The following is a 14,472-nucleotide window of genomic DNA, read 5'->3' on the forward strand; positions in this document are numbered from 1 at the left end:
CCCTCCAATTTCCCCCCCTTCATTCTTTATTTCTTTATCTCCAACCTGATGTAAGTTTCCTGGAAGGCTCCCCAAGCATGGGGGAGGCCGTCCATATATTAATTCAAAAGGGGAGAAACCTAGTGTCCCAGGTGTGCAGCGAGCACACAGGAGAGCTAGGGGTAGCAGATCCGGCCATGGAAGGTTAGTCTCCTGACAAAACTTTGCTAAGGTTCCCTTGAGGGTGTGATTCATTCGCCCTACTTTCCCTGAACTTTGGGGCCAGTAAGTGGTGTGGAGTCTCCAAGTGATGTTGAGAGATTTGGTCAAGACCTGTCCAATGTCTGCCACAAATGCGGGTCCGTTGTCACTATGTACTGTTAACGGCAGGCCGAACCGGGGCACGATCTCCCGCAAGAGGACTTTAGCTACTTACCAGGCTTTGCTCCGTCCTAGTCGGGAAGGCTTGGACCCACCCAGAGTATGTGCATACTATTACTAGGAGATATCTGAAGCCCCTGCTCGGCTGCACATCTGTGAAGTCTACTCTAGATCTTCGAAGGGGGTTGCTCCCATCCTCTGGACACCTGGCGGGGGCCGAGGTGCAGACCGAGCATTATTTTTAGCTCATGTTGTGTATCGTTCACTCGTTGCTCGGCACAGTGCCGGCAGCTGACTGATGCAGTAGTGCTTCTTTAGAAGGGCCTCTAATGCAGTTTTTCCCAGATGAGTGAGTCGGTGGCATTCCTTGACTAGCTGCCCTCCAGTTGCTGTTGGAACAAAGATGTGCCCATCGGGCATCATCCACCGTCCCTTTTCAGTCAGGGTGGCTCCCTCTGCCATGCCCATCCCTTTTCCTTTTTAGTGTAACTGGGTGGAGGGACTTCTTCTGGGGGTGTTAGGGCCATGGTGAGGGAAGGGGCTCTGTCCATGTCCTCACTGGCTGCGGTCTTGGCTGCCTCATCTGCCAGACGATTTCCCCGCGCTATGGGGTCGTCTCCTTTCTGGTGTCCCTTACAGTGCAGGATTGCTACTTCCTTTGGAAGCCAGACGGCTTCGAGGAGTCTCACTATCTGCTCCTTGTTCTTGATAGCTTTTCCTGCTGCAGTTAGGAGGCCCCTTTCCTTGTAGATGGCCCCATGTATATCTACAGTAACAAAGGCGTGCCGAGAGTCAGTGTAAATGTTAACTCGCTTGCCTTCACCGAGGGTGAGGGCTCGGACTAAGGCATATAGTTCAGCCTGTTGTGCTGACCAGCCAGCTGGTAATGCCTTAGCTTCTAGGGCTTCAGTGTTTGTGGTTATTGCATAACCCACTTTTTGGGCACCCTCTTGCAGGTAACTGCTGCCATCGCTGAACAGCGTGAGCTCTGGATTCTTTATGGCTTGATCCCACAGATCTGGACAGCTCGCGTAGACTTCATCAGTCACCTCGGAGCAGTCATGGTCTGGTTCCCCCTCTTCCATGGGGAGAAAGTTTGCTGGATTTAATGTCCTTACTGTTTCAAGGGTGACCCGCAGGTTTTCACAGAGGAACCCTTGGTATTGTGCTAGCCAAGAGTTGGAAATGAAGCGGTGTCCCTATGCGTTCATGAGGGACACAACTGCATGAGGGACCTTGACATAAGTTCTTGCCCCAGGGTAATTTTGTCCGCCTCCTTGATGAGTAGGACTGTGGCTGCCAGCGCCCTGAGGCACGGTGGCCATCCTGTTACCACGGGGTCCAGCTTCTTTTACAGATATGCAACTGGCTGTTGCCAGCGCCCAGCAGTCTGGGTGAGTACCCCGAACGCTATTTTTTCCTTTTCATGCACAAAGACATTGAAGGGTTTTTCTACATCTGGTAGGCCCAGGGCTGGAGCCCGCCCCAGGGAGGTCTTTATCTCTGTGAAAGAGGCTTCTGCTTCCTCAGTCCAGACAGGGAGTTCTCAATTGTTCCCCTAAGAGATCATAAAGGGGTCCTGCTGTTGCTGAGAACCCAGGGATCCCAATACGGCAGAATCCTGCAGCCCCCAGGAATTCTCGTAGGCCCCTTTTTGTCTGGGGCTGTGGCAGGGAGATGATGACCCTTTTCCTCTCTGGCCCTTGGGTGAGGAGAAAACCAAGGTATCGGACCTGTGTTTGGCAGATTTGTGCCTTCTTCCATGAGGCTCGGTATCCCAAGTCTGCCAGGAGCTGTAGGAGGGCCTTTGTGCCTTTTTGTGCAGTCTTCTTGTGTGTCACTGGCGAGGAGGAGGTCATCCACATACTGGAGGAGGGTGCATCGTGTGGCCTCTCTTGGGAGCTGGCGAGGTCTGCGGCCAGCCCTTCCCCGAAGAGTGTTGGTGAGTTTTTAAACCCCTGCGGGAGGCACGTCCAGGTCAGTTGCATCTGGTGCCCTGTATCAGGTTCAGTCCATTCAAAGGCAAACAGTGGCTGGCTCTGGGGAGCTAAGCGGAAGCAGAAGAAGGCATCCTTCAAATCTAGGCAAGTGAACCATCTGGCCGACCCTGGGATTTGGCCGAGGAGGGTGTATGGATTCGGGACCACTGGGTGCAGAGAAATGGTCACCTTGTTGATGGCCCACAGGTCTTGAACTGGTCGGTATTCCCCTCCTGGCTTCTTGACTGGCAGGAGTGGGGTATTCCAGGCTGACTGGCACTCGACTAAAATACCTATTTCTTTGAGTTTGGTCAGATGTTCTTGGATGCTGATCTTAGCTTCTTGTAGAAGGGGGTATTGCCTTTGCCTCTGAGGTTGGGCTACTGGGATCAGTTCAACAATTATAGGGGCCCAATTCCGGGCTAGTCCAGGTGGGTTGTTTTCGGCCCATACTGAAAGGAAGGCGAGTCTGAACTCCGGCGGGCTGGTCAGTTGGGCCTGGGTGCAGAATAGCCTCCATTCTTCTTCCCTCGGTGTGGTAATTGCTAGTACCAGAGACCCCGTCTCCTCTGGACTTGGGTTCAATCAGAGGCTAGTGTATCCGGTGGTCTCAAAAGTTATCTGAGCCCCAAGCTTGGAGAGTATGTCTCAGCCCAGAAGAGGGATGGGGCAATCAGGCAGATAAAGGAATTCATGTCGGACCTTGTGGCCCCCAAGTTCGCACTGGCGAGCCTGGCAAAAGGGCTGCTGTATCGTCCAAGTCCCGGTGGCCCCAAGGATGGTCGCAGTCCTTTTGCTGAAAGGGGCCACTGGGGAGGTGACAATAGAGTGCTCGGCCCCAGTATCAACCATAAAAGTCACTGGTTGGCCCCCTACTTTCATTCTGACCGTGGGCTCATGGGGGCCAAGGAGGAAAGAGCCCGGTTCCCCTCAGTCTGAGTCTGTTCCCGCAAGGCCTATGAGGTCCTTCTCTCGGGGTTCTTCCTTGTAGCGGCTGGGCTTCTGAGCCTTTCCCTGGTTGGGACATTTGTTTTTCCAATGCCCTTTCTCCTTACAATAGGCACATTGATCCCTTGCCAAGGGGGTTTTGGGTTCCCCCCTTTTGGTAGTTGGGGTCTCCCCATCTTGGTGTCATCCTTTTCTTTCAGGGCGGTGGCCAGGAGGCTGACTTTCTTTTTCATCTTTTTATTGGCTCCCCATTCGGCTGTGACCTCCCTGTTCATGTAGACCTTATTGGCAATGTCTATTAGTTGGGTGATGTTCATCCTGGCGAAACCCTCTAGTTTCTGAAGTTTTCTTCTAATGTCTGGGATGGCCTGAGCCACGAAGGAGGTGTTTACCATCTGTTGGCTTTCCTGTGCCTCAGGGTCAAATGGAGTGTATATCCTGTAGACTTTACATAATCTCTCGTAGTAGTCCCCGGGGGGCTCCCCTGGTTGTTGAGTGACCGAGGATACTTTAGTCATGTTCATGGGTTTCTTAGCTCCTGCCTGGATTCCCTGGAGAAGGGCCTCCTGGTATCGGCAGATGTGGGCCTGTCCCTCATCCGTGGTAAAGTCCCATGCTGGGTGCTCCTCGGGTGTGGCCGTATTAGCCCAGGCAGCAGGGTCGATGACTCCCGCTGGTGCATGCTCTTCTAGGTATTGCTGTGCTCCTGTCATTATTCTCCTCCTCTCTTGTGTGTTAAACAGGGTGTGGAGTAACTGTTGGCAATCTTCCCAGGTTTGCCGATGAGTCTGAAAGAGGGATTCCATGAGGTCTACCATGGCCTGTGGTTTTTCAGAGTAGGATGGAGTGTTATGTTTCCAGTTGAGGAGGTCGGTGGTGGAGAAGGGCTGATAATAACATCATGGAACGGCCGGGTTGGACCGTCCCATCTTCGTCGTGCCTCTTGGGTTCCCACATCTCTCATACCGGCACTTGGAGGGCACTTGAGCCTGGCCTGGGGCGCAACCTGGCTGCTGGTCCTGGAGAAAGTGGATCCTCTGGGCCTGGGGGCGCCGGTGAAACTGATGGTGGCGGAGTGCCTGGAGCTGAAGGGCCAGGTGTAGATGGTCTTGGGGGTGCGTACAGTGGGGGCAGGATCGGTTCGTCCTCGGGATCTCCGGCTAGGACTTGTGGAGACTGGGGCTTTTGCTGATCTTCTTTAGGTCGCTTTGATGAGGCGATTAAGACCCTGGCTTGTCCCCGCCTATTGCAAGCGAATCACACCCAGCGGGGAAGGGTCTGGGCAGTTCCTAGCCAGGAGTCAATGTACGGAAACCGGTCAGGGTGTCCTGGTTCTCCTGTTACAACTTGCCATACTCGATGAATCATTGGGACATCCAATGTCCCTTCTGAAGGACACCCGACATCAAGGTGGGCCATTCCAATTCACATAGGGTTCTCAACTTGCCGGGGTTCATCCTGACTCCATAGTCTCCTGAAAACCCCTTCTTGAAATTTTTGACCATGGTCTCTAGAACCATAGGTTTACTCTGCCCTGACCCCATGGTGATGTCCCCGTGTGCGGTGGCGCAGAGACAGAAAAGTGGGGGGGGGGTGCCTCCTGAGGTGAGGAGACCAATCAGATGCCCATCTGGCCGTGTCCCAAAGGAGCTTAGGTGAGGCTTAGCCGTAGCGGTCTCAGTGTTGTGACTTACGATTGGAAATTATTCCGATGCCGCCATAGACTGTATGCCATTCACCACGGAATCGCAGATGGACCCACTCAGACTCTGTAGGCTTCTGGGGACCTTAAGGGTGCCCGCCCGTGGAGTCACAGAATCAGTCCGCTTGAGCAAGCCAGGTGGGACTGCACATTCTCTCACACATTCACACTCCAGAAGTTATTACGTTCCCTCCCTGGGAATCCCTACCTGTGAGACCTCTAAGAGGTCTCTGGGAGGTGATCAGGCTCCCCTTCCACCCCAGTGGGGGTGGGCCTGTCTGCGTCCTAGGACCCCAGGCCTTACCGGAATCTGAAGTCCGGACCAGGTCCTCACCTGCCAAGTCTCCTTGAGTCTGGCGGGAACAGCGGAGCAGGGCCGGCCCGAGGTGACCGGGGCGGGAGACTGCTGAAAATTAGGCAGCCCCTCGTTCCGTCACCGCCCCGCCGTTGCCCCCAAAACGGTGGCAACAATGGGCCAGAGCGGCTGGGTTTCCCAGTCAGGGAAGCAAATGTTACGGAACCTGGACTGGATGGCCCAACAGAAGAACTAGCAGCAGTCGGAGATCTTGGAGGATAGGAAGTTAATTTAATGCCAGTGGGCTCAGAGGAGAGTGGTCTCCAAAGGTCTGAGGCCCCAGCACAAACAAAGGGGATAACTTATACACTTTTACTTCCGTATATGTGGCACTTATATGTGGCACTTTCCGGGGGCGGCAGGCGGGGCAGGAGGGAAAACCCGGAACGGCCCTAGGGCTGGGACTGGGATTCCTTGCTGGCTTGGTTGGCCACCTTAGAACACAGATTTCCCTTATCACCAGGTCCCTGAGATCATGACCTGAGCTGAAGGCAGACACTTAACCGACTGAGCCACCCAGGTGCCCCCAGGCTGCATCTCTTAACAGAAGGTTAAGGTCAAGGGTCCTCTCTCTGGAGGGAACATAGGGGGTGGGTAGGAGACAGGGCCCCAGGTTTTGTGATGGCAGCAGTGGCTTCCAAGGAGAAGGACCAAGATGGTGCGGGGGAGAGAAAAGCTGAACTCCATTCACGCTGGTGACATGACCTCAAGTAAGACCTCTAATTGCTCTGAGCCTGACTGCCTGTTTTCTAGGATTGGCAGGAGAACACAAGCTGGTGATGTGTGTAGAAGCATCCTGCAAAGGTGGACAAAATGCAAAGGTAAGAGACACCTACTGGTTACTGGGAGGTAGGAAAGGTTACAACAAGGACTCTCAGTGGATGGTGACCAACGAAACTGGGAAGATCAGTAAGAAACTTCTTTGGGATATTTAGCAGTGCAGTACACAGTTTGAGAAAAGGAACCTTTTCTCAAAAGCAAAAAGGTTTGGAGTAGGGAGGTGGGTGAAGACGCAGGGGTCTGTTGACTGGAGCAGCTCAGAAGATCATGCAGATGGATGGAGAAGGGGGTCTGCTGTCCAGCAGACAGGAGAGGCCACAACCACAGTGTGACCAAAACCCCACCTCCCACAACCCCCATTCAACTCCGGCCACGGGGAGGCCACGCTCCCAGTCACTGCTGTTCTGACTTGCCTGTCACCTCCCTTCCCTTTCAGTTGCTGGATTATTGCTCTTAACATGGGCCCATATTGCCCATAAAAAAATAAAAGTCAGATAGAAAAGCCTTGCTATTAGCTTCATTTCACCAACAGCCCAAATACAAAGGACATCCAGAGATCGGCAATTTCTGATGAATGCTTAAAGACCAGAATCGATTTGAGAATGATAGTAAATGGCGGAGTGCTAGAAAGACAAAGTGAACTCATACAGGAGCTGACTGTCTAGTGGGGAAGACTGATGCTCTGTTCATCCAATACATGTTTATGGGGCATCCAGGCACATTCAGATATGCCCTAGAGGAGCTTATTATGGAAAACATATAAACAGGCAACTATAATCAAGGGTGGAAATACCATGATGGTGACGAGGGAAGGTTCACAGAGAAGGAGCCTTGGCAGAAGAACGACCGGGGGTGGGGCATCATGTCAAGCTCATTACGATACATGTCAGTGAGAAGGAGATAGTATTACGGGGGTTCCAAAGCAGGAAAAGTCACTATCGGCCAGGAGGGAATAAAAAGGCTGGATTTCCAGGACATCTGGGTGGCTCAGTCAGTGAAGCCTCCAACTCTTGATTTCGGCTCAAGTCATAGTCTTGAGTGAGGGACGGGCAAGGCCAGGGAGGGACAGACAGGTAGAGGGCCATGTGACCAGGCTCACAGAAATCCCAGATGTGGAGAAATGTTATAGACAAGATATTAACCAGAGAGAAGGGAACATTAACAAATCTGCCTTGTTTGTTCTAAATATAGACGAGATATTTTCCTAATATTTACAAATCTACCTTGTTTGTCTTAAATGTTTTAGACAAAATATTTACCAAGTTCCCTTGTCAGTTTTCTATAAAAGACCCACCATAAAAGTCCTCAGTGGCAACCCGTTCGGGACCCCTCTCACTCTAGAGAGCTCCTTTCCTTTCCTTTCTGTTCTCACCTTCACTTAATCAACTTTCACTTCACTTCACCCTTTTGCCCGTGAGACAAGAACCCTGCAACAGTCTCAGGGTCATGAGATGGAGCCGAGCCCTGGGTCTGGCTCTGCACTCAGCGGGGAGTCATCCTACCTCTGCCACCCACCCTTCACACTCTCTAAATAAATCTTTAAAAAACAAATATATAAAAGGCTTGATTTCCAGGGAAGTAAAGACCTCCAGGGATCAACAGGAACCTGGCCAGGCAGAGAGGAGGGGAAAAGAGTACATACAGGACTGGGCATGTTTGAGGAATGCCAGGAACGGTAATCTCACCTCAAACACTGGCTTCCCTTTGAAGAAATTTTAGTAGGTACAAATTTACTTCCGTTTACCTTTTCTTCAACTTCAAGAACTGCTGCAGTTTCAGTACTTCAGCCAACTGATTTCCAGTAAAGGTGACTTGAGTTACTCCTGTTGAGAAATCAGAATAAGAGGTGTAATAGGTTTTGGGGAACTACCCCTCCCCAGACCCCTTTTTTGGGGACACTCCCCCCAGTCCATGCTGAGCAGGCAGTCCCATGGCTTCCCTTCCCAAACTGGTTAGCTTGGAGATGGACAGTGCCTCCCTCCCAACCTCCCTCATTTGAGGATGAAGACGGGCAAACTTAGGGAAGAAGTGGTGGGCCCTTATTCAGAGAAAGACACACACATGCACACAGAGGAGGTGAGCAGGACCATGCACTGTACAGCCCCTGAATTAAGGGGCCTTCCCGCTCCACTTCCCAGTAGACTGGTCAAGCTTTGCTCCCTGCATTCCTGAGATTCCTACAACAAACCCTCTGCTAAGTGAGCTGGTCCAAGAGCACTGTGGGTCCTTGCAACCAAGAGTCACTGACTTAATAAGAGATCCAGGGTTGGGACTAGAAAAGAGCAGAAGTAGAGGGTGAAGAAAGAGAGGCTTCCGGAACAAAGCCTTGGGAAAAATGAAAGAAGATGGGAGAAAGTGACCCGGGGCTCTCAACGACTGTCCCATAACATCTGAGAGACAAGGATAGGAGGATGTGTAAGACCCAGAGGGTAGACCCAACAGGTAATTCCTAAAATCCCAACAGTATTAGACATTAAGATGGAGGCCCAGATATTGGAGGGAAGGGGCTCTTCATATGGGCATTATCCATAACAAAACAAAGCAAATAAGAATTTCATTGAAAATACAAAGGTAGGAGACTCTGAAAAGTATCTATAGCAAACAGGGAATAATTAACTATATACTGCCCATCTCCAGTAAAATAAGAAGTGTAATAATTTGAAGATTGATTTACTGTAGGGTTTTTTTTCTGTCTAAAACAATAAACATTTTATTTATTCATGGTTTGGTGGGTCAACAATTAGTGCTGGGCTCAGCCAGGTGGTTTTTCTCTGGTCTTGCCTGGTTGACATATGTGGCTACAGTCATCTGGTGGCTCATCTTGGGCTGGGTGGTAGACCAGATGACTTAGCTGACATACTACTGACTGACAAGGCTATTTATGCTGCTTTTAGGGTCTATTTTAGTAAATATACACTTTTTTTTTTTTCCTGAGAGCTTCAGAGATGTATGCCTACCATCCCATCCTCTTGCCATATTTTTCCATTGGTTCTTGAGTTGGTCAACCATGAACTCACCCACTGTAGGGCTTCACGGAACTAACCTCTTCAATCCCCCCCTACCAGGGAGCCATGATTTTGGTGAAGTTCAGAGATAAAGGTGTGTGAAAGGGAGGGGCAAGAGGCAGGGATGGAAAGGGAAGGTTCTTCAGGAGCCCTGAATGCCGAATGAAGCTGGATGGGCTTTATTCCAGCAGCATAAGAGTCAAGATGATTGTCATCGAATCCCATATCCTCTAAGATAATTACCACTCAGAAAATGTAGAAAGTTAAAATTGGGCTGCAGAGGGAAAGTATGACCCAAACCACAGAGACCGAAGCAGTCAGCTGGAAATGAAGTCAAGAGCAAGCCAGGACCTTCAGCCTTGACAGGATCCCTTGCCTGCTGCTGTTGGCTATCAGGCTTTACAAGATTCCCCTGGCTTCTGGGCCTTCTAAGCAGCCCTGTGCTCCACAGGCTTTCACTCAGCAGGTCACAGAATAGCCCCAGGGACACCAGCTGACCTGCAGGCCAGGCTGAAGGGCAGCGCTCCAGTCTGCTCACTCTAGGCCTGGTCCCCAAGAGGCTGGTACCACCTCCTGTCTCTCCACTCTGAGCAGCAGAGGCACCTGCTCTAATGTCAGTCCTACTGCCTCCGCTCTGGGCCTCGGTCTCCTCATCCATAAAATAAGGGAGACTAGACCACTGGTACTCAAAGGTGGTCATCCACCCAATTCGTCACTGCTGGTTCACAACAAGATAAGCACAGAAATTAAGAGAAACGGAGAAGCTGTTATAGCACATAAGATTGCCACACAGCCCAGCACACATGCGATCAGCAGAAGGGTCTTGTCCAATGAAGCATATGTGAGTTTCCTGTAGCTGCCATAACAAATTATCACAAGCTACATGGCACAAAACAACACAAATCTATTCTCTCACAGTTCTCGGGTCCAGAAGCCTGAAATCATAGTGTAGGCAGGGGCCATGATCCCTGCAGAGGCTCTGGAGAAGGCGCGCCTTGCCTTTTCCAGCTATCGGCACTCCTTGGCTTGTGGCCACATCTCTCCTCCACTTCACTGCCTTCTCTGTGCATGTGACATCTCCCTCTTCCTCTCTAAGGACACTTGTGATGGCACTGAAGGCTCACCTGGATAATCCAAGATGATCTCACATCAAAATCCTTATCTTAATCACATCTAAAAGACCCTTTCTCTAAATAAGGTAACATTATTGGGACACGTCTTTGGGGCAACCATTTAGCCCATGATAACTGATACGGATATTGCCCAATTTTTGTGTGACCAGTTGTACCTGGTATGCACTGTACATCCATATCAGAGCACCACTGGGGGGAAAAGGACCACTACCCTGTCTTTCACGCAGCTAGGACCCCTGCTCTACCTCTGCAGCCCTGGAGCCTGGGCTGGACAAGATCAGATTGCAATGGGCACCCCCCAGGAAAGGAAAGGTTAACAGGTGGTAGGGGTACAAAGAACAGGTGCAGACTTTCCCTCAGCCTGTCCCAAGCTGGTCTCCCACCTTCTTTGGCAAGCAATGCAGGCGCCGCCCCCTCACCCCATCCTTCTATCCCTCAAGCAGCCTTGGTTGTAAAGTAGTTAAATTGATCTGTTTTCTGTTCAAGTGTTTTCAGAATTTTCAATGCTCAGAGTTTTCAACGTCTGAGTTTGAGAACAGAAGTAAGACTGTTTTACTAAAATCCTTATATACCTAGCACTGTCCTGCCACTCACATGTCCTCTCTCCAGTACCCCTCCCTGTAACCTCAAAAACACTCAGGCTTCATAACAAAATGGAGAAAGCACTTGGAGACTGGACAAATCAAGGATATCATTTCACTTGAAATTTTCTTGCCTTGTGAGAATACATCTTGCTGAAGGAATCACTATGTTGAGTTGCTTTGCTATGTTACATGTCAGCCTTAAAGGGCAGATGATGTCAAAAGTAGCTGAGAATGTTTAAAATAATAACACTCAATGCAGGTATGGCCACAGTAAAACGGGCACTCTCATCAGTCAGCTACTAGTAGGAGTTATATAACAGGCACAATCTCTCTGGAAAGCAATTTGGCAAATTCTTATTAAGTAGCTTACATCGTACATACCCTTTGACATTATAATTCCATTTTCAGAACCCTGTATTAGAGAATGAATCATAAGTGGGGACAAAACTTAATGCTCAAAGGTATCCACAGCAGTGCTATCCATGAGATAAAAAATTGTAAATAAACTTAAAAGCCAACAAAAAGGAAATGATGCGATAAATTATGGTATATCCACAAATACGGTTTTATGCAGCCATTATAATGACACTTTACAAAGGATTTTTAATGAAAATAACAATTACAAAATAACAGCTAATCCTTACATGGGCCAGGCACTATCCTAAGCTTATTATTCCCACTTTACAGATCAGAAAATGGAGGCAGCAAGAGTTAAGACACTTGCCCAAAGTCATCCTGCTAGTCGGAGACAGCACTGGGGTTTGAGCCCACCCAGCCTGGCTCCAAATTCCACGCTCTTCAGCCCAGTGGCAGGCTAAAAACTGGCCCCAAAGACATCATGACCCAACCCTGGGACCTGTCCGTGTTACCTTATACAGAAAGTGGGTCTCTGCAGATGTGATTAAGATAAGCATCTCTAGAGCGCCTAAGTGGTGCAGCTGGCTAAGCGTCCGACTCTTGGTTTCGGCTCAAGTCGTGATCTCAGGGAGGTGAGATCAAGGCCCACAGGGGGCTCCATGCTCAGCGCTGAGTCTGCTTAAGACTCTGCTCTTGTCCCCTGCGCAGGCGTATGCTCTCTCAAATAAATAAATCTTAAACAAAACTTAAAAAAAAAAAAAGATAAAAATTTTAAGATGAAGAGAGATCCTTGCTTATCTGGGTACACCCCAGAGGCCTCACCTGTGTCCTCGTGAGAGAGGCAGAGATTACGCGCACGTGCACGCGCATGCGCACGCTTGTAAGAACAGAGGCAGATATGGGAGAGATGAGGCCGCATGTAAAGGAAGGCTAGCAGCCCCTGGAAGCTAGGAGGGGACAAGGGGTGGCTTCTCCCTAGAGCCTCCAGAGAAAGCACAGCCCTGCCTATACCTTGACTGGAACTTCCGGTCTCCAGAACGGTGAGAAAATCCGTTTCTGTTGTTTTAAGCCTCCCCATGTGTGGAAATTTGTTACAGCAGCCCCGGAAACTAACATAAGCCCCTATGCTGCATTGCTGTCAGTGGAAAATATTCTTGTGCGAAATAGGAAAAGTAGAAATCGAAATTTACACACAATGATCTTTTTGGGTTTTGTTTGTTTGTTTGTTTGTTTTAAGATTTTATTTAGTTATTTGACAGAGAGAGAGGCAGGGAGAGAGGGAACACAAGCAAGGGGAGCAGCAGAGGGAGAAGCAGGCCTCCCGCGGAGCAGGGAGCCCGATGCGGGGCTTAATCCCAGGACCCTGGGATCATGACCTGAGCTGAAGGCAGACGCCCAACGACTGAGCCACCCAGGCGACACCCACAATGATCTTAATTATGCGTACAACAATGCATGCAAATACAACAAAATGGTTTGTAGTGATTATCTCTGAGTACTAGAATGATGGGTAATTTTCGGCATTATGCCTTTTGATATTTTTCCAGGTTTCTACAATTAGTGTGAATTACTTTTACAAAGGGAAGAAAATTATTTTTAAAAAAATTAGCAACTCATGATATTCCCACAACTCTAACTCAATCACAGAAATTAGAAATCAAGAGGGCCAAAACTCCCTGAGAAGAAGATTTCTGAATTCAGTCTCAGAGCAACACCTGAAAAATCAGGCATCCAGATGCATGCCGTTCTCAAAGTGACTCCACTCAACCCTCGGATTCTCTAAAGCCTATTAATTTTCAGACTCTGGCAGGAACATGATGTGGCTGAAAAAGTTTCAGGCTTTGAAACAAAAGGATAATTGGAGCTGGTAATGTTTTCCTGCCTGTCTATCCAGATGAGGGGGTGCGGGGAGAGGGGCAAAGGGAGATGTCTGTGCACTCCCAGAGCTCATCCAGCCCAAAGCGGTGCGGGCCACGTGCCAAGAACCAAAATCACTGGTTAACAAACATGTAAATGTTTGATTTCTCTGTAGGTAACTTCACAGAATGAAACATCAAATTAAACACTACGTTAATCTTCTTAGCGAAGTCCTGACTCCAAGGCTATTCTGATACAAAACCCTCCCACTGTCATCTGTACAGGCCGGCAGAAGCCCAAAGGCCAATTTTACCATAGCGACATCATGTCCTTTGATGAAATATATTCATGGAGAGTGTACTGACATTGCCCTCGCCCATGTATGGGCGCTACTGGATCAAAACAGAAGGTAGGGTGTGTTGTGTGTTTTGTTTTGAGTGGAAGAGAAGGGAAGATCACCGGTCCCCTCCAGAATAACCAGGTCAGAGCAGTGGGGGCATGAAAAGCGAGTTATTAGGCTTTATTCAGCCCACCCTGTACAGTGCAGCAAGTTCGGGCACTGGGCTGATGAGACCACAGTGTGGTTTGTGCTTTAGCCTCAGCTTTTTCAGAGCACACTTTTATTCATTCTTTACTCAGCCAATCGATACAGACACACACCTACTATGTGCGAAGCACTAAGCGGAGGTTGGCTCACATTCTGAAAGATCTTATCTCTGACACACTACCCTCTCAGATGAAGTGATTGGGCAAATCACCCACAGCTTAATGATCTTCATCAGTCGTTTGGATCACAGGTAGTGACAAAGTGTTGCGAGGAATACCTAAACAGACCAGGCAGAGCCTTGAAATTGGGAAAAACAGAAAGCAAATGGTTTAGCACTGTGTACCTTCTTACATACCACTGACATAACACTTGTAGTTTCGGGTGATCAGCTGATGCATACTTGAATCTCCCACTTGACCATCTACTCTATACAAGTGGTTTATTAGCATTTTCTCCAAATCTTTTTTTTTTTTTTTTTTGCTTGCATTGCCTGCTTAAATCTACTAGCACCTACCTTAGGAGGGACTCATAAAATATCTGAGATATAAATCCATGCACAAATGAACACAGGTAACGTTTCCTCATCTGTAAAAGTGGAAAAGCCAGGCTACACAACTGTTTCCCAAGGGAGATCCCAAAAAACCTAATTCTATGAGATATACCAAGAAAAGGTTCCCATGCCATTCAACTTGGGAAATACCACGTTCTACAGCCTCCCACCCCCCTTCAAGATTCCTAATGCACATTATATGGTGAAGGATCTTCCATTCAAAACCTGCTGAACATCTTCAAATCTAGTTAAGCACAGATGCCCCCCCTGCTTAACACTTACTGACATCACGGAGAACCAGTGTTCTAAGGAAAT

General features: G+C 49.2%; 1 long non-coding RNA gene across 1 annotated transcript in view; it reads right to left on the minus strand.

Annotated features, from left to right (window-relative positions):
- Window positions 1-14,472, minus strand: part of LOC102733720 (uncharacterized) — a 71,461-nt gene that overhangs the window by 24,095 nt on the left and 32,894 nt on the right. The window contains exon 2 of the long non-coding RNA XR_014138815.1: window positions 7,869-7,947. This is a non-coding gene — a long non-coding RNA (uncharacterized LOC102733720). The remainder of the gene's footprint in view (window positions 1-7,868; window positions 7,948-14,472) is intronic.

Source organism: Leptonychotes weddellii, chromosome 11, assembly GCF_054177405.1.
Source record: "Leptonychotes weddellii isolate Sample4059 chromosome 11, ASM5417740v2, whole genome shotgun sequence".
Classification (NCBI taxonomy): Eukaryota; Metazoa; Chordata; class Mammalia; order Carnivora; family Phocidae; genus Leptonychotes; species Leptonychotes weddellii.